Source organism: Chenopodium album, chromosome 6, assembly GCF_948465745.1.
Source record: "Chenopodium album chromosome 6, dcCheAlbu1.1, whole genome shotgun sequence".
Lineage (NCBI taxonomy): Eukaryota > Viridiplantae > Streptophyta > Magnoliopsida > Caryophyllales > Amaranthaceae > Chenopodium > Chenopodium album.
In genome coordinates this window covers 6,771,656-6,799,577 of record NC_137839.1, presented here as the reverse complement: position 1 = coordinate 6,799,577, position 27,922 = coordinate 6,771,656, and the positions used below count along the sequence as shown (strand labels likewise).

The 27,922-nt window shown below is 36.3% G+C and overlaps 1 pseudogene; it reads right to left on the bottom strand.

Annotated features, from left to right (window-relative positions):
* Window positions 1-15,690: 15,690 nt before the first annotated feature.
* Window positions 15,691-16,822, bottom strand: LOC145634434 (protein VACUOLELESS GAMETOPHYTES-like; annotated as a pseudogene).
* Between the last annotated feature and the right edge of the window lie 11,100 nt (window positions 16,823-27,922).

Sequence of the window (27,922 nt, the reverse complement as noted above, 5' to 3'; positions counted from 1 at the left end):
AAATTAACTGTGTATTATAAGCTAATATCTTATTAATTACATTCTTTTCCATGTGTATTTATTACCGGCAAGGGCATGACATTTCAAGAGTGTCCAATATTTGTTAAACAAGTTTCCGACACGTTAAAAATCCCGATTTTAGCTTTGGTTGATATTAATTCATTTGGTTGTGAAATTGATAAGACATATAAATATGGGTCGATGTTTTTGACATTTATGAGTGGCAAATATGAGGATCATTGAAATATTCAAGTCGGATTTGGAAAACATGATTTTGGAAAAGTAGTCGGATACGCAGTCACTCTCTACAACTGATAAGAATTTTTTAAAGAATCAATTAGAGGAACATTGGATGCATCGAGAGCCTAAGGTTAAAGCCTCAATTGAATCTATATTAAAAGATGATAAAAAGGTCAACATTGATATAATTTCGTCTTTAAAACTTTGAAAAAGATAGAGGTTTCTCTTGATCATGGGTTCAAAATATTAGAGCGTTGTTCATTGTTTTAAAAATTGATGTATTAGTTTATGTTTTAAAATCTGATGTATTAGTTTATCCTAGATGGTTTGTCCAAAGCAAGGTGAGGTGAGATTAGGTTGTAATTGTTATGTTTTTGAGCCGCAATGATATTCTCTATCAAACTTCTTTATATCTATCGAGAGACGATATATTATATATTTTTTAAACGATAAACTACGGGGGAGGACCCTCCACTACCCCATCACAGGAATAGGAGTTGTGACTCTATGAGGAGTCAAACCCCCATCGCATGGAGGAGATGGAGGGACAACCAACCCTTCATCTCTTCACTCCTCAACAGATATATTCTAGAGGTGATAAAAAATCGGGCCGGCCGTGCCTTAATACAATTTATCGTGCCCAAACCCGTAAAAAATAGCGGGCTTTCGGGCCGGGTTCGGGCTTTTTAACTAAAAATGTGTTTTTATGCTTGCCCAAACCCGCCCTATTTTCGGGTCAGGCTAGCGGGCCGGGCCAATGTTGATCACCTGGCCTCTAATATAATCTATATAATACAAAGAGTTCGGGGTTAATATTGTTTATAAAGATCAAGCATATATAATTGATTTGGTTGTTAATTATATTACTCCAAAAAGATGAGAACAACCATTGGTATTAGCAAAACTTAGATTAGAGGGACTAAGTTTAATACTTATTAGGTTATTATTGATTATGCATCTTTTTCGTTGTCTACTTTTATCCTCCCCTACTCAATATTACATAGGATGGAACACAGATACAACGGAAATCAGTGACTTCTAGCAAGTATTCTTAGTTGCTAACGAGCCCGTCCCTAGAACATGTGCATAAGGGGCTACTGTCGGGGCCCAAGGGACAGAGGCCCAACTTTAGGTTCACTTATAGATATAAAAAGATAATTAGTACTATCATTAATTGTAAGAATAAGAATAATGTAAGGAGAATAAGAGATTGGACGCAAATCAATAGTGTAAGGCAATTAAAAAAATGATTTCCTTATGGAAAACCAGTCGCACCACTCGAACCCGCCGGAAGTCCAGAATTAATTGCTCCGATTAAAAAAAAGCCAAAAAGAAATATTACACATTTAATTTTTGATAGAATTGCGAGTGAAACTGATCCCCATATGGAGGTGGATTCTAAAGTAGGGCCTTTGATAAACCCTAATCCTATTGAAGGTCTAAGACAAGGATTCTAGGGAGGGGTTAATCTTGGAGACAGACAAGTACCAAAATCTTTCTGGGATTTGATAAGGAATACGCAGCTTACTCCATTTAATGGTGAAACAGAGCAAATTGTCGTAGATGATGATGATATGTTTGATGATGATGTTGCGCCAGAGGAAGTTGAGGATAGTGACAGAAGCCCTGTTATACAGTTGACAAAGGAAGAATAAAGGGCTATGCATCGACCATGAATAAACACCCTTAAAAGATTAAAAAGGAAATGGCAATTAAAAGAGGAGTTGTCTCTTACGGATATTGTCCATTATTATTTTAGGATTTTTTTGACTTTTACCACAAAAAAAAAATCAAAAAAATGTTTTTTTACCACCAAAGCTTCTAAAACTTTTATTTTACCACCAAATAAAAAATTAAAAGTTGTTTTTTACCACATGTCGTCAAAAACCTAACGGATTTTTTTAAAATTTTTCAATTTTCGTGTCAAAGACATGCTCTTTAGGGGTTTTGGGGGGGTTCTTTGGTTCTATGGGACCAATTTGAGGTCAGAATTGACATAAAATGATCGGAAATGCCTCGTTTTGCGTGTTTAAAAACCTCGATTTGCGTGAACACGCAAAACGAGGCATTTTCGATCAATTTTTGTCAATTCAGACCTCAAATCGGACCCATAGGGCCAAAGTGCCCCCTTAAACCTATGAAAAACATCTTTTGCGCACGAAATTCGAAGAAATTTTTTTTAAACCGTTAGATTTAACAGTTTTCTTGACGTTTGGTGGTATAAAATAATTTTTAGAATTTTTTTTGTTGGTAAAATAAAAGTTTTAGAAGTTTTGGTGGTAAAAAACAATTTTTTGATTTTTTTTGGTGGTAAAAGTCAAATTTTCCATTATTTTATGGGTAGATTTTATTGCCATGATGATTATAACTATGTTTTAATGCAAGGTCCTTGGTTAATTGATGACAATTATCTTACGATCAGAAAGTGGACTCCAAATTTCATCCTAGAGGAAGCATCGATTAAAGTTCTCACGGCATGGTCCTTGGTTAATTGATGACAAGTATCTTACGATCAGAAAGTGGACTCCAAATTTCATCCTAGAGGAAGCATCGATTAAAGTTCTCACGGCATGGGTTTGTATTCCAAATCTATTGGTTGTGTACTTTGATTTAAGGACTTCTTGAAGAAAATTGGTTCAAATATAGGAAAGGTTATTTGTGTAGACAAATCAATCGTTTATGCGGAGAGGGGTCAATTTACTAGACTTAGGGTTTGTTCTCATTGATTGAACTGAAATGAAATGAATATTTTATAAGAGAAGGAAATTAAGAGCTGAACTGAATTGAACTGAACTTATTAGAGCTGTACTGAACCGAATTGAAAATAATCGTATGAGAACAGGCCCTAAGTGTTAAAATCGACTTATCGAAACCTTTATTATCTAAATTTTGGTTGAAGGGGAAGATATGGTGTATTCAATATGAAGGTATTAAGCTCATTTGTTACAAATGTGATATGTTGGGACATGTAGAGGATCAATGTGCCTCTTCTCACTTGCAGGACGAAATGATTGTTGATGATGTGAATAATCATTTGAATAATGCAATGGAAAACCAGGGGATTAATTAAGAACCAGAAACCAGAAGAACAAAATGATTTTGGCTCATGGATGTTGGTGAAAATACCGGTAAAGAAACGTCCCCCCCTAGACCGGAAAAATTTGTTAATGGGGCCGAAAGTGATAGTGCACCGGCCGGAAAGAAGAATGAGGGTACCAAACCAAAAATCAAAGTCATCCAAATTAAAGCAGGGGATTCGGGGTCAAGATTTGATGCTCTGCGTTCGGAGGAAAATCAGGATATAAGTCAACAAGAAGATATTCACCTAGATGATTTTCAATCCAATGAGATAGATCGAAGGAAATAATAAAAAAGAATCAATGGGAAATTCTAGCTATATCCCCTCAATTAATTTAGGTGAAAATTCTCAAAAATATCCTAAGGATGTTAATTTCCATCCTGATAGCCTCAACCAAGGAAAGAATAATACTAGTTAAAAAGATCTCCTAATGGGTTATGATTTACCAAAAAAGAATTATCCCAAATTCAAGTCCTTTACAGCCAATTACTAACAAGTTTCCTTCTAAGCAAGATTCTTTAAGCCTAAAAAATATAGAAACTACAAACCCTGGTAAAGAAAATTTTACCTTCCAAGCGAGTCCAGAACCATCTCAAACGCAAATTATAGTAGAGAATGAAGAAGAGATTGTAGAGGAAACTAGTGAGGCACAAAACAATGTCGTTGTATCCAGTTGATGCAATATCACTTCAAATCCCCCCCGGAGATCCCATATCTCATCATAGCCCACCCCTAGACTCATATGATGGAGGTTCGAATGGAGACATGGATAAAAATGATACCAGAGCCACCAGAGTTAGTGGTGACCCTGATGGTTCCAGTTGAAGTAAGTAGACTCTTACATTTACTAGCAGAAGCTTATTTAAGTTCTCTTTCTTTTATACTTGAATCAATGGAAGATAGATTATCGAATTTAGCTCCCCTTTATTTTTTTTTATTTCCTATATGGTTTGGAACATCCAAGTTGGGGGAAGTAGGGATTTTTTATATGCCTTAAAAAATAATTCGTATTAATAGATCTAATGTTCTAGCGCTTGTGGAGACTCATATGGGCGGAGCACAAGCTGAAAGAATTGCATCTGCAATAAATTATAAGTTTATAACGGTCACACAAGAGTGGATGCTCATGAGTTTAGTGGTGGAATCTGGGTTTACTGGAAGCCAAAGTTAGTTTCACTTGAACCTATTCACAAAAGTGGCCAATGTATCACTACAACTATCAGAAGAATTGGTATCGACTGTTGGTATTTTTTGGCAATTTATGCTAGTCCGGATTCGTAAAAAAGTCAGGAGTTGTGGAGGGAATTAAAAGAGTTTTCTACTACTCATAATCAACCATGGTTAGTAGCAGGAGACTTTAATGATACAAGGTTTGCATGGGAACAGAATTCTAGCTGCCCTGAAACTTCAAGAAGATCGACTAGATTTTATGAATGGGAGGAAGACATGGGGTTACTTGAAATTGAATTTAGCGGGGCCTCATACTTGGTTTCGTGGTACAAGTGTCAAAACATGGAAAAGTTCTCTCCTTGACCGGGCTCTTTGTAATGGAGAGTGGAGCTTAAGATTTCCTAATGCCTCAGTAAAGAACCTAGCGACACTACAATCGGACCATTGTCCAATTTTAATTGCACCAAACGGTTTTGCTCCACTAAATTCCACTAACAAACCGTTTAAGTTCCAAGCTGCATGTATGGATATTGCATGAAAACTTTAAGCACTTTGTTGAAAGTGGGATAAAGAGGCACCACTAGTTCCCCACTTAAACAAATTAGCAGAAGAGCTTTAATAGTGGAATGCTAATGTATTCCATAATATATTTAAAAAGAAAAGAAATCTTATAGCTAGAATTGCAGGGGTGCAACGTGCTTTAACATTACAAAGAGAACAAGACTTAACTAAGCTTGAGGCGAAATTACGGAAAGAACTTGATGAGGTATTAGCTGAGGAAGAATTACTTTGGTATAAAAAAATCTCGAGTAGAGTGGATTCGGGATAGAGATAGAAACACCAAGTACTTTCATCTTATCACTATTGCTAGAAGGTGGAGAAATAAAATCTCGGCCATCAAAGCCTCACCGAATGGTGAGTGGATATATAATAAGGAAGAGGTGCAAAATACCATTGTCAGCTACTTTAAGAATTTGTTTGAGAATGAGGATTTGGTAGAGTATGAGGATTTACCCCCAGACATTTTTCCAGAATTTACTATGAGGGATTGGGAGATGTTATCACGACCATTTATGAAGTATGAAATTGATAAGGTGGTAAAGGATATGGGAGATTTGAAGTCACCTAGCCCCGAAGGCTTCCATGCTTTATTCTTTTAAAAAAATTGGAGTTAGTGGCAAATTACGTTTACAAGCTTGTCCTCGATGCATTGTCTTGTCTTCAGCTTCGTACTCCTGAATCAACTTGTGACCCTTCTCTAACCTAGGGAACACAGTTTGGTCTAGATCTTTGGAGGAAGGTTCAAAGGTTGGAATTAACAATATTGAGCTCAGTCTCAAGCTCTGCAACACATCTTCGACGTCCTACATTTTATGAGATTGGCTATATTAGCTCGGCACTTGGCTTCTTCGGCCTTCTCTGCCTTGGACTTCAGCTCATCGTTCATTTCCATATCCAAATAGTGGTTGTGAACGACCTGCAATGTCAAAGAGAAGCAATTAGTCGAAGTAAAAAATAAAAAGCTTAAGTACAGAATGGTCTACCTGCATTAGTAACCTTTATTTGGTTGTTGACAAAGGGGTCTAGAACCCTCGTCGATGGCTTAGGCGCCCCAGCAGCAGCCCCAATGTTATAGAATCAGGTCTTATCCAGCTCAAACATGCTAGAAAGGTTATCGAAGTACCTCATGGTCTAAGGACGCTACGATTCAAGCACGCTCCTAACATGCTCTTGCACAAAAACCAAGGGGGCAGAGCCAAACCCCATCTCAGATTACTGAAAAATCTTGAAGGAATCGGCAACTGAAATTGAAGGCATATTGGCAGTCTTGGCCTATTTAGCCTATTTAGCTTTCTTTTCTTCTTCAACCTCCTTCAGACCTTCAGCGCTAGAATCTTTGGGCCCCTCGCCTAAAATCTACATATGATTATCCTTGGGCTGGATTAACAAGTCATCCAGTGCGTCAGCCTCTCGCTGAACTTCTTCAGTATAGGGCTCGGCCACGTGCTGAGGAGATGGAGGGACCCGATCTAAAGATTGACCCTCCTGAGTCTTAGTCAGTTACAGCAGAAGGAATAGGGGGTAAAGAGCAGTATGAGCACCAAGTAAAAATAAAACAAAAAAAAGAAGAAAAGTGAGAAAATGCTATGACAAAGTCTATAGCACTCACATAGGTTTTCATTAGATGAACATCTTCAGCTTCCTCGTCTTTCCTCCTCTTCTTTTTGAGTCTCAGCAGTAGAAGTTGAAGGTCCAGCACTGTTCCTAGAAGCCTCGGCAACTCTGGGAAGTTTGGTTGCAACAACAGTAGCACCGGCCTTCTCCTCAGGGCTCAGAAGGAAGAAAGGATCACGCTTCTTCCACCAAAACCTCTCAAGCCTATTTTTGTGCAAGTAAAGGGGCCACTGGTCAGAATTAGTTATCTTGGGAGCGTTCTTCGTCACGATCCTGGCTGTGTTGATCCCCATACAATTATAAATGATCCCAGAATTCCCTTCGCGCAGCACTGAAAAGTCAAAGTTCAACGGTTAGGATGAGGAAATAAATAGTAAAAAAGAAAAAGAAAAAGCAAAGCCTTTGACCCCAGCCAAAATCCTTACCCCCTTGATATTTTTGGTTGAGGCCGACAACGAGCATCTTCTCCTAGAAGATGTAATGGTAGCAGGGAAACCAAGTTGCTGACACTAGGGTAGTTCGGCCCGTACCCCTAGGATTCTTCTTTTTGCTGAAGAGAGTCATCAGCTCTTTGTCGTACTTATCGAACTCATCAAGTCCGATGCTCGAAATCTTCGGGTTGGGTTCACTTAAGTACCGCGACTCGCCAAAATAATTCGAATGATCCTTGGTCAAGGGTACCCGAACCCAGGTCCACTGGCCTCTCCAATCCTTGACTGAAGTATCATTCAACCAGATGGTGAGATGCCCCTTCTTGGTCTAAATTTTCCATCAACCAGTGCCGTGATGTTCATTCAATTTTTTGTGCGGCACCAACTTGTGGAGCTTTAAGAAAACATGAACGTTGGGGTTATAACTGTAGAGAAGGCACACCCAGAGGAACGTCATCATCCTTCGGATGCTGACAGGGGTGAACTAGTACAACGAAATGTTGTACCCATTCAGCACTTCCACAATAAAGGAGTGCACAGAAAACCGAAGCCTATTCTGCAGCTGTCGAGTGTATACCCCAATGTACCCAATGGGAGGACGATGAATTATATCCTCGGTTGTGGGCATTCGACACCAATACCCATCTGCCTCCATTATGCCGTAGAAGATCTCAATTTGTTCGGCAAAGTGATAGATAGAAATTTCGACTACTCGCCATCCATAGGGAGCAGTGGTCATCAATCCATAGTTCTCGGGGAAGTTTTCTAATTCTCTCGCCCCGAGGGGCAAATCCCAAGGTCCAGGGGAAAAATTCCAACTATGGCCAGAAGTACTGGCCTCCCCCGAGCCTAGAAGAGGCACAGATGATAGCGGCATCACATTATTAGGAGCGCCGCTCGAAGAGGCACTGGTCTTAGTCCTAGGACGAGGGTTCTGGGTGCTCAACGGCGGTATCATCTCCAACGAACTATTGCACCGCCGAACTAGCTGAGGAATTTCCTCTTCCTAATCGACCTCCATAGGTCTCTTTCCTCGGTCTCGAGCCATTTTTGTTGTTGGAAGTTTCAGAAATCGGGAAAAAGAGGGGTACTTCAAAAGGAAAAGAAAACCGAAAGGAATTTCAAGAAAATTACCTCTATCAGAATCGGAATTCACCGATCTATGAGGTCGGAGTAGCGAATGTAAAGATAAAGCTTCGGATTGCTGAATATGAGTAGAAAAAGGAATGTGAGTTTAAGGGTATGATCAGCGAGAAGCAAGAATGAAAGTTCGCAAAGAAATGAGGAGAAGGAGAGGGACGAGTGGCTTAAAAACCTTTTAGGGAAATGGAATTTTGGGAGTCCACGCCACTAAAACCCCCCACTAAATCCACTTCAATGCAACCGTTAAACACTTCTCTAATTAAATTACCCACTAAACTATCCAACTTCCTAATTACTCTCCCAATAACTGTTATTGCCTCAATAACCACCCAAATTCAAACACTAATTAAATCATTTACTTCCCTCCTTTTTTTGCAATTCAAAACCCGACCCGACATACTTCCAAATCGGGTTTGGGGGCAAGTTTTTTGGGTCTTATTTACTCCAATCGGGCCAGTCCACAAATGATTCAATTATAAAGCCCAAGGCTAAGGTTTAAATCTCCAATTAATTTCCAAGTCAGTCAAGGCCCAGACAACATGACAAGCCCACTTGATTCACGCACGGTCCATTTATCTATTAAGCAAAGGTATAAAAGCCTTCAATCTCCTCTAAGTCCTCTCTCTACATTAATTCACATTAAGCCTCAAGCAATTAATACTCTTGCATAGCTTTCTCTCTCTAAACACTGTACTGACTTTGGCATCGGATGAGCCTTCCTCGGCACTACCCCCGAGACCAGTTTATTCATCACTTGGACCAAGATCAGTCTTCGATCATCCCACAAGAAAGGACCTTTCTTAAGGTCCCATTATTTTCACCTAAAATACTAGGAACCATAAGTTGAAGCTGGATGTTTGTCATTGTAGGGAATAATTTCAAGCGTTAACCCCTAGCTTGAACCCCACTGTGATCATACACTAAAGTACGGTGGCGTCCAAAAGGGAAGAAGATAGAGCAAAAGAGTCGCCAACAAGTTTTAAGAACTTGTAAACCGTTCACAGAGTGAAGGTTACACCCCTTAACGATCCAAGAGATCGTCAACTCCATAAGGTCTAGAACCAAATAAGGGTTCAGGGATGAAAGTACAAATCCAACCTAAAAGAGATTGAACCTGCCCTAATAATAGGCCTCTACTTTATTCAGATCGTATTCATGTGCGCATTCTGACTAACATGCAATCAATAGGATTAACCCTAAACCTATTTATCTATGTTGGTTGAATATTAATGCACAAATAAAACTATTATTGGCGATCACTTGAAATTATAATCAAATTAACCCTAACAAGATTATTAATTATCTTATTAAGCGTGATTACAAGTACCAATTCCCTTTAAACATGCATAAAAGGCGTGATAAAGCAATAACAATATATCAAGCAACATAACAATAATCATCATCATAAAGTTATAATCATAACAATAATAATCATAATAACAATCATATTAATCATAATAATAATCACCATAATTATAATAATCATAATCATAACAATAATCATCATAATATCAATCATATTAATCATAATAATAATCATGTTAATCATAATAATAATAATTATAGCAATAATAAAGTTATAATCATAATCAAAACAATTATAAAAATAATCATAAATCATGTTAAAGCATAAGAAAAATGGCAAGATCCTAGGCATGATACTAACAAGATTAATAACAAATCCTAGCATGTCACTAAACATTAAAAATCAAATCTTTAACCCTAACATGATACTAACAAGCATAAATACTAGGAAGAACATAGGAAGCATCATAACAATCATATTTAATATTAAAGTTACCCTAGACATGATACTAGGAATATCATAATAACAATTTAAACATGATTTCTACATCATAACATCAATAAAACCATTAAAGTACTTACTTTGATGACACGTACCTCTTTCTAATAAAAAAATACAAATGTTAGTAACTTCAAGGAAAATAATAAACAAACAATTAAATTAAATAATTGAAAGAGAGATTTGGGACCAAACCCTCAGAAATTAAACCTTTCACGTCTAGGGCGAAGGCAACTTTGAATATGGCTAGGTGTTTCTAGATCTTGCGAATGCGGAATTTTGTATGTAGAAGGCTAGTTTAGAGAAAGAGAGAGAGAGAAAGATGGTGAATGATTAAAGAGAATGAGAAAGAATTGATGAATGAAAACTGGCTGTAGGTGATTATAATTGAAAACTGGTTGTTGATGATTGAAAACGGAGTTTTTAATACGTTATTTATAGAGGAAATCAGCCAAAAAGATAAAATTAACAAAACAGAGCATTGGCGCACGTGAAACAGAGCTGGCGCCAACGCCGCCAGCTTATTGGCGCCAGGCGCCAATGCCTGGCGTTAGGCTCTAATCCTGTTTTTGTCGCGTTTTCTAAAATCAGATAAATTTTGCCGTACAGGAGGATAAAATCGTATCTTTTCCTCAAAAATGTTCTTTGATTTTAATTAAAACTCTGAAAAGTCAACAAAAGTCAATTGATCAATGCTAATTGAATTAGGAATGAAAAGAACCTTCTAGAAGAATCTAGAAGACTAAAACCATTCCTAATTGCATTAGGAATGATAAATCATATTAGGCCCTCCCCTAGATAATTGGGCCGCATATAAGGCTCAAACCGGGCCCAGTTTAGTAATTTGGCCATAACTTCCTCAATATTCATCGGAATTGGGCTTATAATATATCGTTGGAAAGGTCATGTCAAGCCCCATCCAACTACACTATTATTGGACCCATATCATGGACCAACCAAACTGGATTGGCTGTTTTCTTAAAATAAGTTTTCAAAAACAGAGAGAAGAGAAAAGAAATCAAAACCATTCGACGTGAAAGGTACTCATCACTGGGTTTGGTTTTGGGGAGACACAAATGGGTGTCTACAGTCATGTTTTACCAACTATTCAGGCAATTGACTAGAAACAGGATGCACAAAAATGCTGCATTCCTTACACCTATAAACCATACCTTTGATGTAATTTTGACAAAGGTTACATTTATGGAAAGGTAAATTTGGTTTCTCCATTAGTTGTAGTGTGTGTTTTGGATGTGTGAACGAAGAGATCGAAGTCAGGCAAGTCCCATACGTCGAATGAGTATCGAAATTGCATTGATTGCATCGATATCTCATGCCTTGACCCTCAAGTTTGCAGCATTTGCACTCGAATTTTGAGTTTTTGTAGACTTCCTGTCTTCCTTCAATGGATGTTTTGTGTGTTTGCTGTATTGGATCCACTTTGCAGCTTGCTATCATGGGTCATATAGGACATATATATAATGCAATTATATGTGACTCAGTAATCGCAATGTATTTCCTTTAGAAATTGTTAAATAATTTCAAAATTACATTATTTGACCAATGGCTTTCTCTACCTCTCCTCCTTATTAATGTGGTTCTTTAATTTTTTTTTCTTTTTTTTTAAAATAATATGTTGTTATGTCTTTCATCTCTTTAAAATTGTGGGTTACAGTCCCCCAGGATAAAAAAGGAGATTTATGGTAGGCTAGGCCAGTAACAACTAGTGTACTGGCCTAGAGTGAGCATCTTGTAACAATTTGTCATTGCCAGTAACATGATGAGATGCACCGGTGTCTATGATTCATGAGAATGATAAATAGTCATTGTCATTAGAATTTGTAGAAGAATCAAACACACCCAAAATAGAAGAGGAAGTAGGAGTAGTAGTAACATAGGAAGCAGCAGCAGCAGCCGCGGGTTGGGGTCGCAGGTCATGCCCGTGGCCTGGCAAAGTGGGCGACGCGGAGGCAGCAGCAGGTACGGCAGTAGAAGGGAGAGTAGCAGCCGGCAGAGTGATAGCAGTAGGCAGAGAGGAAGAAGCGGCCGTAGAAGACGATCGGCCATATTTATTCAACCATCATTCGGGGAGGCCATGAACAAGAAAACAACCACCATAATCGTGACCCGTACGATGACAATGAGTACAATATAGATTTGACTTGCGGTTGGGAGTATTAGAACTAGACATACAATTGTTGTCATTCACCATGATTAATCAAGAAGAAGACATAAAGGAGTAGTATGAGCAGCGCACACCAATTGAAGAAGTAAACCACGAGAAGAAAAAAAACCAAAATTCGATTTAGAGCAGCAAGAATATTTGTAGAAATTGATTGATAAGGAAAAGACAAATCAGAATTTTGATTGTAGAGATTATGATAGAAATTAATTTAGGGATTATAATGTAGAGAGTAGAAATTGATTTTAGGGATTAGAATGATTTTAGCTCTGATACCATGTCATGAAAATATTTTCCGTAGTTTTCATTAGAGTATAGCAAGCGTATATATACAACCTAGCAAATAGATTAGGGCTCATGAGATAGGCCCGATAACTATACACTATACACAATAATAGGCCCTAACAGTTAAACTCTCTCCTAGTCCTTATTTGTACGCTTTTGGTAGTCCCGAGTCTATTGGGAGCTAGTCTCCTTTTTCCCCGCTGTCAAAAAAAAAAAAAAAAAAGTCAATGCCTACTAGTTTTTGTACTAGTAGTACAAGTGGATTGCAAACTTGCAATTAAGAATTTGTTAGCCAGAAAACAAATGGAAAAAAAATTACCAATTGTGGAATTTCTATGGACGTACGTAGTGGTTTTCTGTATAGTTTCATTTGATTAATCAACTTCTTTGGAAGAAGAATTAGACGCCTATTACTAATAGTAATAAGACTAATGACATTTTTTCTAGCTGCTTGCTGCTTGCCGCTTTCCTTGTTTCTTCGTTTCATTAGCGCAATTAGCTATAGTAATTTTGTTTTCTGCTCTTTAGTTCTACTTCCACCCTATTTCCTAAATGGCCAAATGGGGTTATTTTATGAAAATTATGTCAAATTAATCACAAGATAAGGCAAGAGCAATTGTCCAATATGGGTTGTAAAAATATATTGGGGCCATTCTACATAACTGAATGAGAGATTCTTTTAATTCTTTTTTTTAACAAATAATCTAATTTTACATATTGTAGTACTAAAAGTATTATCTTATTATCGCCAACAACTTTATTGATACATATGTCTCATCTACCACAAAAAAATAGCATTAAGATCGACTCTCTCAGTAAATGAAATAATTGAGCGTTGGTTTCAAATTGTGGTGCAACCATATTTAAAATATAGAACAAAAAATGATAATTATATTACTCTCCGATATTTAAATGAATAAATTATTAAATGAACAATATATGGATAGAAATATGGATTAAGGTATCTTTCAAATTGGATAAAAATGAACGTGTTAAAAAATTATGAACATTTAGTACAATTAAAAATGAACATGATATAGATTCAAATTCATTTTATACTTAATTATTAATGAAAAATAAAGATAAATAAATCGTTAATATGGAGTATTTTTTATGTATTAAATGTTCATTTTTAGTGTACTTAATGTTCAATTTTAAAGTATTGCAAGTTCATTTTTAATTTTTTCTAGAAATTATGCACAAGTTTGATTGTAATTATTTTTAACTCTAAAAAATTTGAATATCTACCATAATTTAATCTTGGTTCATCATAGAGACAATAATTATCGATCTCTAACATGATAAATTAGGAATCACAAACGCGATTGATAAAAAATCAACAATTTTATAAAATTATCATATTTATAAGAGAAAAAAAAAATAATAAAAAAAAAACCAAATTCAAATAACCTCGAGATTCACAATTGCGTCAAAGATGATGACGATGAAAAAATCTACAATGGTGACGTTAGAAAATACCCGAAGTAAAAGGACGACAAATAAGTTTAGACATTGAAATAAAAAGAGGTAAGAAAGAAACTTAACTTATAAGAGAAAGGGAAAAAAATGAAAGAGAAAATTTCAAATTGAGAAAAAAATAGAGGAGATAGGAAATTAATAGAGTTAAGAAAGAGGGAGAGAGAGAGAGAGAGAGTTAAGATATACAAGTAAGAAAGGGAGGAAAAGCATATGTATGTTCATTTTCGATGTACTATATATTCATATATATATGGTTGGTGCAGCTAGTTTAATTGCACAAGTGTATATCTAAGAATTTGCGAATAAAAAAACAAATACTCCTTCAGTTTTTTTTTTTTAAAATGCATCAGTTGATCGGCACATTTAGCAAGACGTAACTTTGACTATTAATATCTTTAATTGTCCATTAATAAAAATTGTAACAAATTATACTATGAAACTAGACATGAAGAATAATCTAATGATATACTAATATCGTAGTATAATAATATTTATTTATCTTATAGTGTAAAAGTCAAAGTGATACATTTAAAAAAAAACGAATGGAATATATTAGGCCTTGTAGGCCCACAATAGCTTGGTTAAGAGCATCCACAATGGTTGTGCATAAGAACCTCCTAGCAGTTTCTAAATAATAGCTAGCTACATGCTAGTTATTGTGGTGCTACAACCTCTTGTAGTTAAGCCAAACTACAATCGCTTATAAAGTTATGTAGTTTCACTCCACCCAATGCTATTTTATTTATTTGTTTGATATGTTTTTATGTATTTAGGGCATGTTCTGATTGACTGAACTGAACTTATTGGAGCTAAACTGACTGAACTGATGAAAATAAGCTAAAGAGAACAATCCCTTATTTGTGTATTTATTTATTGTTTTATTTTAATATGGTTTATTTATTACAAAATAATGTTGCTTATCATTGTAGAGATACGTGTAAATGATGTAGCTAGTCGAATGCCCGAATGCTAACTTAAATCATATATCTTGGAGATTTATGATGTTGCAACCCAAAATTACAGGTAAATGATGTAGCTAGCCGGATGCTATTAACTTGATTTTCTCTAACTTTTAGCACCACTTGCTCTGCAAAACCTCACTTGCTCTGTCAGTATGTTTAGTATAGTTGTTAAAATGTTTTAAATGGAGCACTATTTAGTATTTATACCGTACAATATCCTTGTCTTCTGTTTATCGTCACGATTGAAGTATTCAATAAAAAATAAACATCCATTCAGCAAGACTTATGAATGTTGTTGCCTATTGTATATTCCTTATATGTAGTTATTTTTTTTACTACGTATATCATTGTGATTTAGTGATTTAGTACAACCTCTCTCGATGAAAGAGTATTAATATGTTGTAATCATGATTTTTTTTTTTTTTCGTCTAAGTCAACTATAGTTGTATTTGAATGATTAATCTTCTTTTTATTTTACATACGTAGTAGATTTTTACCTGTGAAACAACTTGTATTATATAAAACGTAGAACACTAAATTATACAAAATTTATCATAAGGGCACTTCCTACCCTTAAAGAATTTGATTTTATACAAGAAGAAACAAAAGAGAAAAGGTCAAAAATAACCAAATTTCCGACAAAATTTGGTTATTGGTGGCCTTATAAAATAGGATGGAAACAGTATTTATTGTCCAAAGAAATAATTTTCAAATGTCACAAAACAACGCTATAAATTCAAAACAAACTAAAACAAATCAAACCAGAATTAATTCTAGTATTCTACCTGAACCTTGATCATTGTTGACGAGAAGTGATACTTCAGCTTGATCCACGTACACTCACTTTTATAACCTTGTTTTGATTTAGGGTTCTACAAGTGGTCTTTCGATATGTTGTACGGAGTAATTGATGTGAATTTTAATGGGATATAACCTTTAATCTCGGTTGAAAGCAACGTTTGAATACACAAACTTAATTACTTACAAGTTCTCCAAAAAAAAAAAAAATACTTACAACTTTTATAATTAAATTCTAAGCAATAAAAACTCTAAATTTTAATAATGAAAAATAAACATATTTATAAGGCATACATCCTCTGCCAAATAGGATTATAGATAACAAATATTAATTCCATTAACCATGCTTAACTTTTGGATTGACGCCACCCAATCTCACGGTCAATAAACGACTACATACTTGAGCAAACCTAATAAATCGCTAGATCACAATAAGTGAGTAGCTATATAACTCATGAAGAAAAACCTAAAGGAACACCAATAATAATAGTACTTAAAATGTCAAATATGATTCCTCCAAATCCACCTTCATCATCACCATCACTAGTACTTTTGCCTGGCAAACACCCAACATGAATATGAACATCACAAATTTCACAAAAAATTCCTCCAATGTTTACATGATTTTTTACAAACATCACACTTACTAGAAGCCATTAGTTGAAGCTTCAAAGTATGAGGAGGGTGTATGTCATGCTTAGCCAAATATTCAGGAAATTGACTACAAATTGGATGCACAAAAAACTTGCATTCCTTACACCTATAAACCTTACCTTTGATACGATTTAGACAAAGGTTACATTTATGGAAAGGTAACTTTGGTTTGTCCATAAATTGTAGTGTGTGATTTGGGTGTGTAAACGAAGGGAGCGAACTCGGGCAAGTCTCACATAGCAAATGGATATCGACATTGCATTCATGGCATCGATATCTCATGCCTTGACCCTCAGTTTTGCAGCATTTGCACTCAAATTTAGAGTTTCTAAAGACTTCACTCATTGGGTGTTTTGTGTGTTTACTCTGGTAGATAGAATTTGCGACTTGATCTGAATTATCCATAGTTGCTTATGTGGTTTGGTATACCAAAGCATCATTGGTCATCTAAGACATATATGTATATATAATATGTCACTGCTTCTTTTTCCACTTGCAGTGTAATTCTTTTGGGATCTTAAAAAAACGTTTTAAGTGGTCGACTTTGTAAGAAAAGTTAGTCAAAATTTGTTAAAAATGACCTTTAACTGATTTTGAGTTATGAGTCGGACTTAGTCAAAATTCAATTCTAAGGGGTCAACACCGGAGTCTGAAAGTGTCCATCATGCATGTGACCTTAAAAAACAGCCTTACCTGCACATAAAATTTATAAGCATTCCTTTATATTCAAGGTGAGAAGGTTGTCCGGTTGATTTTGGGGTTATTTAATTAAGCTCATAAGAATCCAATTTAAGGTCAAAGTTGTCAAAAAAATTACAAATAGTGTTTCGTTTTTCATGCTACAAAAGTCTCGATTCTGTGCCTTTATATTTAACCGATAAATTTCTTAGTTAAACTTTTAGGGATATATTGGCGTTTAAGGATCCAATATTAGGTCAAAAATTGCAAAAAATTACTATAAAAATTCACATTTTTAATCATAATGCCTCTAATCTACATCAAAGTTGACCACTTAAAAGGTGTTTTCTATACAATTTTTCATATCTTTAAGTTAGGAATTGAAGTTGTACAGTAATTTCTAAATTCTTTTAACCAATGATTTCCTCTTTCTCCCCTATCTATATATTCCCTTTAAATTTTTAACTCTTTCTTGAATCTTTCACCTCTTATAAATTATCCATTCCTCACATTACCCCAAAATAAAGAAAAAAAAACTTGTACAATACTACGTAGCACTCGTATATTACGAGTATATGAATATACAAGTATGTTGAATCATTCAACTAACTTTCTTCTTTTGAATTACACTATTGCATCATTCGTACGTTGTCAACTTGCATTGCATTGCATTGCATTGCGTTGCCAATAACATTCATGACTATCGGTTTTTATATTTCCATCCAAAACTTAAGCCTAAACCTCGTCTATGACAACCAATCCCATCTCCGGCCTTTTATACAACGACTCAGTCTAAAAACACAAAAATTTTAAAATTTTGTCAATTGAAGAAAATAATTGGGGTTTTTAATTAACACATATGTAATGCTTATAAGCTGATGTTCAATTCACTTTTTTTGGCTTCTTAATTGTGTGATTCGTCATTTTGTGCTTAAGTTTGGAGGGAAAAATATAAGTGAGTCTTACCTGCTTGATTTTGTTGTCGAAAAATGGATTGTGTCAATCAAACTTTTTAATTTAGGGGCAGTATTTTTATAAAAATTTTAAGTATATAATTGTTGACAAAATGATCTATTAGGTGGATAATTCAAAATAATTTTATCCTAATTGTATTGTACATTCCTCGCATTACAATTATACGGAATACTCCGATAAAAATAAAAAAAACACGTACTCTATAGTATAAAATATGTTGACTTGTCGTCAACTAGGGCCAGTTCTCATTGACTGAGCTAAACTGAACCGAACTGAACTTATTAGAGTTGAACTGAACTGAACTTAACTTATTAAAGCTGAACTGAATATTATATAAGAGAAGAAATTAGAAGCTGAATTGAACTGAACTTGTCAATTTAGAGAGAATAGAGTATTGTATCTTGTATTAGGGGTATGCACAAATATATATATACAAGAGATTAGGGCACAAGAACTAGGCCCGTTAGCTATATAATCTACATACTAAATGTAGGCCCTAACACCCCCCCTCAAGTTGGAGCATGCAAATCACAAATGCCCAACTTGCCAAGTAAATACATGAATTGACTTTTACTCAAAGCTTTGGTGAATATATCCGCTAATTGGTCTGTTGTCTTCACATAAGACGGACTAATGATACCGTCCTGAATCGCATCATGAAGATAATAGCAATCCACCTCAATGTGCTTGGTACGTTCATGGAAAACCGGATTCTGCGCAATATACAAAGCAGATTGATTATCACAAAACAAACTCATTGCGCGGGGATGTGAAACACACAAACTCAGAAGAAGAGCCTTTAACCATTTCAACTCATCAGTAGTTTTAGACATAGAGCGGAATTCGGCCTCTGAAGAAGATTTGGCCACAGTGTCTTGCTTTTTAGTCTTCCAAGAGATAGGAGAAGCACCAAGAAACACCAACCAGCCAGTGATAGATCGTCTCGACAAGGGACAACCTGCCCAATCCGAATCACACCAACCTGTAAGATGTAAATCACACTCTGAACTCAAAAGGATTCCCTGACCCGGACACCCTTTCAAGTATCGCACTGTATGAAGAGCAGCCTCCCAATGGTCCTGTCGCGGGGTTTGCATAAATTGAGATAAAATATGCACAGCATAAGCTAGATCAGGTCTAGTAAAAGACAAATAAATCAAACGACCCACAAGCCGCCGATACATTTCTGGATCAGAGAGAAGAGAGGACTCAGATTTTGCCAGATTATGATTTTGCTCAATAGGAGTACCTGCCGGGCGTGCCCCTAGCAAACTAGACTCTGCAATTATATCAAGTGTATATTTCCGTTGACATAAAAATATGCCTTCTGGACTCCGTGCAACCTCAATGCCAAGAAAATACTTCAACAGACCCAAATCTTTCATATGAAAACAGTCACTCAAATATGATTTGAATTTTGAAATTGCAGAAGAATCATTACCAGATATTATCAAGTCATCAACATACACCAGAACACTCAGTTGAATAGACCCAGATTGCAGAGTAAAGAGAGAGTAATCAGAGTACGATTGCAGAAATCCGTACCTTTTCAGAGAGGAAGCCAATTTAGAGAACCAACAACGAGGTGCTTGGGGAAGACCATACAACGATTTCAGAAGACGACACACCATACCAGGGTGAGAGCCATGAAACCCAGGGGGAAGCTTCATATAAACTTCCTCAGCAAGATCACCATGAAGAAATGCATTGTGGACATCCATCTGATGCAATTCCCAATTCTTTGCAGCAGCAACAACAAGAAAAGCACGAACATTTACCATTTTAGCAACAGGAGAAAAAGTCTCGGTATAATCAATACCCTCAACCTGATGGTTACCAAATATAACCAGACGAGCCTTCAATCTCTCAAGTGTGCCATCAGAATTAAGCTTGACCTTGTAAACCCATCTGCACCCAAGAGCTTTCTTGCCTGGAGGTAATTTTTCCATTACCCATGTTCCATTTTTTTCCAATGCATCAATTTCTTTTTGCATCGCCTCTTTCCACCCCTCATCTTGCATTGCCTCCTTGAAATTACGAGGCTCAACCACCGTATCAATAGCTGCAATAGATACACGGTGTCGCACAGAAAATTTATCACAATTCACAAAATGTGCTAAAGGATAAGGAGTACCTGAGGAGCGTGGAGTGGACGGTGAACTTGGATAGATAGATGGATCGGGAAGAGAGACAGTATGTGCGACATAATCACGATGCCAACCAGGAGCTTGCCGCGGCCTTTGACCACGACCTAATTCAATAATAGAGGGGCTCGGATCAGGCGTGTGGCTGCTGTCCGAGGGTTGTGCAGTAGTAGAAGAGGTGCCAGAAGACTCCACAACAGGGCTGCTGGGGGGGCTAGATGTCGCAGGTGGCCTGCGGTGTTCGCTGCCTGCCTGGGCAACGTGGGGCGCCGTGACAGGTGCTATAGGAACAGCAGCAGCAGGGCTGCCATTATGGGCAGCAATAGGAGCAGCAGTGGCAGGGTCGAGACTGCTATTTTCAGGCACAAGAGATTGCTCACCAACCTCTAAAATGTACTCCAAATCATCAAGAAAATCAAAATCAACCCCAACATTGGCGTTAGATGTGCCTTTGATATCCACATTAGGAGAAATCGAAGCACCATCACCAACAAATGGAAACTCAGTCTCAAAGAATTTCACATCACGGGAGACAAATATATCACCAGTTTCTAAATCATACAATTTCCAACCCTTCTTGCCATGAGGATAACCCACAAACACACACTTCCTACTCCTAGGTGCAAATTTGTCACCCTTAGCTTTTTGGTTATGAGCAAAACAAAGACAACCAAATACCCTCAAAGCATCAAAATCGGGTTCTTTGTCAAAGAGAATTTCATATGGGGTTTTATTGGCTAGCAAAGTAGAAGGAGTACGATTAATCAAATAAACCGCCCCAAGGACACACTCACCCCAAAAAGTAATCGACAAATTGCCTTGAAACATCAAAGCACGACTCACATTCAATATATGTTGGTGTTTACGCTCTACCCGACCATTTTGTTGAGGTGTGCCAACACAAGAGGTTTGGAAAAGAATGCCATTGTCAGTAAAATATGGGATCATGGGTTTAAATTCTGTGCCATTGTCACTCCGCACACACTTAACATTGACATCAAATTGACACTTAACCATAGCAAAGAAAGAGCAAAAAGAAGAATAAACTTCGGTTTTGTCATTCAATAAATAAACCCAAACACCACGTGAAAAATCATCAACAATCGTCAAGAAATAATGAGCACCACAAGTAGAAGCCGTGTTATATGGTCCCCACAAATCACAATGTATCATTTAAAGAATACGACTAGCACGACTATCACTATCAGGAAAACTGGCTCAAGTCTGTTTAGCAAGAGGACAAATTTCACAAGCTTTATGTAAACATTTAGTACCAGTAGTACCTCGAATAGCAGGAAGTAATTTGACAATTTTCTCCGATGGATGCCCCAAACGACGATGCCACAACTCAAAAGTAGAAATTTCCGGACTTGGGAGTGCACATACTTTTGGGAGACGCCGGAAATAATATAGTCCATCTATCTGTTCACCGCCTCCAATTAAGCTCCCCGAGGATTGATCCTGCATAGCACAAAGAGAATTAGTGAATCGGACAAAGCAATTAGAATCATCAATCAACTTAGACACCGAAATCAAATTGCAAGTCAATTGCGGAACAAATAGAACATGTTCAAGAGTAATGCCATCCGCCAAGACAACACGACCCTTCTTAGTAGCCATCACCTTAGCACCATCGGGAAGTCCAACGGGACAAGAGATAATAGAGTGAGCATCTTGTAAAAAATTGTCATTGCCGGTAACATGATGGGATGCACCAGTGTCAATAATCCATGAGAATGATAGAGAATCACTAGCCATAGAAGTCGCAGGGGAATCGAACACACCCAAAATAGAAGAGGTAGTAGTAGTTGTAGGTTGCCGAGGAAGAGCAGCAGCAACGCAGGAGGCAGCAGACGCGGGGTGGGGTCGCGGGATGTCCTCGCGGCCTGGCAGAACCTCCGGGGCCGTAACAGTACCCGCGGGACAGGGGCGCAGGCCATCCCCGCGGTTTGACAGAATGTGCGACAAGGCAGTAGACAGAGTAGTAGAGGAAGCGGTAGCCGGTGTCGACGATCGACCATATTTGTTCAACCACCATTCGGGGAGGCCATGAACAAGGAAGCAACCACCATAGTCGTGACCCGGACGATTGCAATGAGTACAATAGAGAGTGGATTTGTGGTTTGGAGTAGTAGAAGAAGACATAGGATTGTTGTCATTCACCATGATTGATCAAGAAGAAGCAGTAGAGAAGTACGCACAACACAACGATTTATCCAAAGAAATAAACCCAAAATTTGACGCAGAACAACAATTAGAAATCGAATTAGGGAAAATCCCAAAATTTGCAAGAAAACCTGATTGATCGATCAAAGTGATTGTAAAAAAAATAAAGAAAAGAGAGAAAGAAAAAAAAAATTCAGAAATTGATTGTAGAGATTAGAATAGAAATTAATTTAGGGATTAGAGTTTAGAAAATAGAAAGTGATTTTAGGGATTAGAATGATTTTGGCTCCGATACCATGTCAATTTAGAGAGAATAGAGTGAATATAGTGTTGTATCTTGTATTAGGGGTATGCACAAATATATATATACAAGAGATTAGGGCACAAGAACTAGGCCCGTTAGCTATATAATCTACATACAAAATGTAGGCCCTAACAGAACTGAAAATAATCGTATGAAAACAGCCCTAAATTTCTTTGAATTAGTCACTTACTCTGTAGCTTGTAGGCTTGTAGAGTTGTAGCTTGTATGTTGTCAACTTTTTTTTTTTGACAAGACAAAAGTATGTCGTCAACTTGCATACTCATTTCATTTAATTGGCGTTTACTTACAAGTTGTAGTAGTACAAATTGGTTGCATTCAAGAATTTGTGAGCAAAAAAAATAATAATAAAAAAATAAAATAAAAAAATTGTTGGATAGATAACCTATTGATTTCACGAAAAAAATAATTAATGAAAGAGAATAATATTTGAGTGTAAATCTCAATGGAGTAATATACAGTAGTAGTGGAATGAGGCAATTGCATTTAAAGCGAAATATGACACCATCAGTACAAAGTTTTTCTTTATAACATACGGAAGTCCCCCTAATATATATTAACACAGCTTAGAGATGTACATAATTTGGTTCAGGCATGAATCTAGACCTAAATCAGGTCGAAATGGACTAGATTAGGGGATTCCAGTCTAGTCTCCAATATTAGAGCTCGTTTGGTTGCAATGGGAACTAACTTCTCATGGAAATTTGCAAACCATGGGAAATTATTTCCCTTTTCAAAATCCTAGGAAATTGCTTTATTTTGTTTGGTTGGCATTAAGGAAATTACAATTCCTAAGAAATTTGAGTCACCAAGAAGGAGGTGAGTAAATGAATTCCCACATTATATAGAAAATTGAAATTCCTAGGAATTTATATTTCCTCCACTTTGCACTTTTTTTGGTTAACCAAACAACACACCAATAGTACATTTCCTAGAAATTTTGAGTTTCCGCATAAATTTGGTGCAACCAAACAAGGCCTTAATCCTGAAAAAAAAATTGAATTTCGAATTTAAGTTTTGGTCTGATCTAAACCCAAATTTATCAGGTTTATAAAGGATAAAGATGATTATATCATCATTATCATTATTAGTGATTGTTTAGAATATGTAAATCCCTCCCTTAATTTTGTTAGTCAAAGTATATCCCTTATAATTAGTTAACGACTTAACGTACCTAGTCACATATTGTATCCAGTCATAGTTTGGTATGTTCAATGTTTTAATCTTGTAATATATATACTTGTGTATATTCATCAATATAATCAAACTTTTCAACATTTTCTTTCTCATAACTCTATCATGGTATCATGAGCTTTTGATCCATATTTTCTTGCTTCCGCTACTAACATGGTTACTGTCACGGGAAAATTTAAGGACTAACTTTTTTTTTTTAAGTTAGGGACCGAGGAGGCTCCCGTGATGGCGTCTAGACCAAGTCTAGACCATCCTACTACGATAAACAAAGCAAGGCAAGCAAACAAAGACAAACACTAGATTACTTCTTATTGAGAACGAGAGTACAATACAAGGCAAAGAGCCCGAGTAACTCTGCCCAAACGCAATGGACAAATCCTCTATTTATACTACTCAAGGGTTGGCCACATCCCGGCTAAATAGGAATAACTTCCCACTACTTTGATAACTACCCACTACATGGTAACCGCCACCTGCATAGGTGTCATGCATGCAAGCATTCCACCTATTGCATGGTAACTTCCCACTATCAAGTAACCGCCACTTGTACAGGTGTCATGCATGCAAGCTTTCCACTTTTGTAGGGGTAGTGGGCTTCGTGGGTCGTTACCTTAACTGCCCACATCCCCCACTATTTATCCCTCCTAAATTCAAGGGATGGATGCCACGTCACCGCCATGCATTTCAACCGCTTTGCGGTTACCACTTCGTGGTAACCGTTTCCCATGATCCCTACTATAGGGGTAACCGTCGCCCACTTTCTCTACTAAGCAACCCAAGGTAACCGTCAAGGAACTTCCCAATTCGTGATCCCTATAAATAGGGTTCACCCCTTATGTCAACCACATACTAAGTCATGCTTGGACTCCCGGAGTTTCGCAATTCTTAGCCATCAAGTTCTAGCCATCGTGCATCACATCAGACCGAGCCGTGGCTCTAGCCAATCCCTTAGCCAAATCTCATTATGCCATAGCCCCCATAGGCAAACCTATGTCCAAGGCTATGCTCCTGGCCCATGGCCTACGAAGTCACCCAAGGTTGGTCCCCCAACTCATGAGTGAGCACCTGCCCCCTAAAGAGCTTTATATTGATTTGGTTCAGTGATTCCAGTGAACACTCAAATGACAGAAACACAATAATGGTCCCATGGGCCACTCACGCGCCCATGGTCCCATTGATGGTGTGGTTGAGAGGTTCCTCGGACCTTCTTAGAGTGCCCGGCCCTTGCGGGGCCTGGACCGACGGGTTGTTAGGCAAGCCTAACACGATTGGAGGGAGGTCTTGCTTGGGACGAGGCGCGGCCTTCCCACGCGGTCGTTGTGAGGTTGTGGCCACATCGGTAGTGGGGGCACTAGCCCCCGTCATTGGCTGTGACAGTTACACTATCAAAACCCTTTGTTGACGCCGACAAATGATGGTGACCATATCAAACTTTCTTCTCGGAAAGCTTCAAACCAAAAACACACTTTTCGCTCAACTCTTTTGGCACCCCGTATTTCATATACCAAGAGATGCCATTGATATATATAATTTTTTTTCCAAACCCCTTACACGGAGAAACAAACCTTTTTCGATATTCCGTAGTTTACCTACCATGTGTTACCATATACGAAATTCTCTCCAAAACCATTATGGAGAAACATAACATTATATTCTAAACCACCATCACCACCATTATAATTTTTCTATCCCGCCTTCAATGGTGGTCAAGGAACCTCTATAATTTTTTTCCTTTCCATTTGTTGTAAGCATACACTAGCAAATTTGAAATTTCAAAAAAAAAAAAAAAAAACCCTTCTAATGCTCCACTCCCTCTAGACCTTATATATTGGAGAATCGCAATGCAATGCAACCTTTCTCACCACCACTTCAATTCTTACATTGAACAAGATTTGAGATCTTATATCCAAGATCGGTCTCTCGTTCCGAACGTCCGTCTTGCGGGGGCATATAAAGGATAAAGATGATTATATCATCATTATCATTATTAGTTATTGTTTAGAATATGTAAATCCCTCCCTTAATTTTGTTAGTCAAAATATATCCCTTATAATTAGTTAACGTACCTAGTCACATATTGTATCTAGTCATAATTTGGTATTTTCAATGTTTTAATCTTGTAATATATATACTTGTGTATATTCATCAATATAATCAAGCTTTTCAACATTTTCTTTCTCATAACTCTATCAAGGTCTGGACCGGTGACACAATTCCTTTGTGTAAATCTGCATTTTCTAACTAAGTTGGGAAAGTCCAAGCTATTTTATGATTCAATATGAATAGTTTCAAATACACAAGGATCAATTCGGCCTAGACAATATCAATTCGGCCTAAAACCAAACCGTACCTAAAAAAAGTCAAATTCGGTCTAGACAGGATTAATCGCGTTCCGTGGTTTCAATCTTGCTCTCCAAAATATGTCATTGGCATGTCATGTGTAACCGTATAAGCCACAATAATGCCAGCCAAAACATGGAGTATGTGTATATGTACATGCTCAACAAAAAATGTTGATTGTTCCTAATATATGGGATACATAATACTCCTACACATTTATTTTTAATTTACAACTAATAATTATTAACATACTAGCTTAAGGCTCGTGCCAAGCACGGTAAGAAATATATTTATCATAAAAATAATATTCCGTATAAAAGATATGAAATGATATTATTATAAAGTCAAATATTAACAAAACAAAATGGTTAAAAAGGGAAGGGGAGTTTTAGAGGGAAAAAACAGCACCAAGCCATGAAGTGACACGCGTAAGTCCTGGTATATGTTTTAGTGTTATACTAGTTTTTAACCCCGTGCAATGCACGAATTTACAAAGATTTATTAATAATAATACTCCCTCCGTCCCCGATTGATAGTCACTTTTGTCAATTTTGGTGACTCAAAATGTTAGTCACATTTGCTTTTTTCAAGTACCATTAATATTATTTTTTTACCAAAATTCTCTAACATTTGCAAAAATGTTTGTGCAAATTTAACTTTCTCATGTAAATTTTACTTTCCCATGTACTTTAATTACTTTCTTTCTCTACTTTTTTGCATATCCAATGTAAATTTACTTTTTCAATGTACTTTCTTTAATTCTCCTTAATTCCCGTGATTTTTCTTCAAAAGTGACTATCAATCGGGGACGGAGGGAGTAGTTAATTGAAATTAAATGAGTAACAATTTTTTTTTTCAAATTTAAATTTATTTATGTATATCTTTTAAATTCTTATTTATGTGTTGTATTATATATATATATATATATATATATATATATATATATATATATATATATATATATATATATATATATATATATATATATATATATATATATATATATATATATATATATATATATATATATATAAATAAAATTTATTAAAAGAATTTATTAATAGAATATTATTAAGAAATTAAATAAATAGCATTTTGGAGGGATAATTGATGATAAATAGAATATAATATTTTGATGATTGATTATTGATTATATGTCATCATTTCTATACTTACGAAGTATCTATATCTACATCCATATCTATATCTATCTATATCTATATTTATATCTATATCTATATCTATCTATATCTATATTTAAAAACATAAACCAAAGTTGCCAAATGTCTCTCTCCCCTTTACCTTTCTCTAAAATCATTCTATTTTCTTAGGTTTACATAAAACTTTTCCATATCCCTCACTTTATTTCTCAATAGCTCTTTATATTCTATAACCTCCACTAGTTCAACAATTGATTTTATTAACCTTCTCCTCTTCTCCCTCGATCTTTCAATTCCATTTAATCACATTAGTCATTTAATTATTCATTAACCCTTTGTGTTCCCCAATCTCTAATATAAATACAAAATTTCCACAAGATTTTTTCCCATCACTACCTAAGTTCCAAAATAAAATAAATTAAAATTTTTAACAAATTAAGAAGAACACATCTCTCTAAATTCTACGTAAAGTTTTACTATAGCGAGGATGACAATTGAAAAGGAAAAAAATTGAAGCTACAAAAATAAGAGACTTGAAATA